Source organism: Papaver somniferum, unplaced genomic scaffold (genome assembly GCF_003573695.1).
Source record: "Papaver somniferum cultivar HN1 unplaced genomic scaffold, ASM357369v1 unplaced-scaffold_31675, whole genome shotgun sequence".
Lineage (NCBI taxonomy): Eukaryota > Viridiplantae > Streptophyta > Magnoliopsida > Ranunculales > Papaveraceae > Papaver > Papaver somniferum.
The window spans coordinates 412-613 of record NW_020642902.1 but is presented as its reverse complement, the minus strand read 5'-3'; the positions used below and the strand labels follow the sequence as shown (position 1 = coordinate 613).

The following is a 202-nucleotide window of genomic DNA, read 5'->3' as shown; positions in this document are numbered from 1 at the left end:
TCATGACAGGTGGGATTGGGACTGGTAAGACTCTGCTTTCCAAGACTATTGCAGCAGAAGCCAGAGTACCTTCATTTATTCAGAGCAGATTCAGAAAGGAATTGTAAGTTGGAAATTCTGCATAATTTGTTCAGGATGAAATTTATCCACTATCGTTGTGCGTGAGACTTATTCTTATCATAATGGTCAGGTGTATGTATGG

The 202-nt window shown here is 39.6% G+C and overlaps 1 long non-coding RNA gene across 1 annotated transcript in view; it reads left to right on the top strand.

Annotated features, from left to right (window-relative positions):
• LOC113341822 overlaps positions 1 to 202 on the top strand; it is a 959-nt gene that overhangs the window by 373 nt on the left and 384 nt on the right. The window contains exon 3 of the long non-coding RNA XR_003356158.1: positions 10 to 103. This is a non-coding gene — a long non-coding RNA (uncharacterized LOC113341822). The remainder of the gene's footprint in view (positions 1 to 9; positions 104 to 202) is intronic.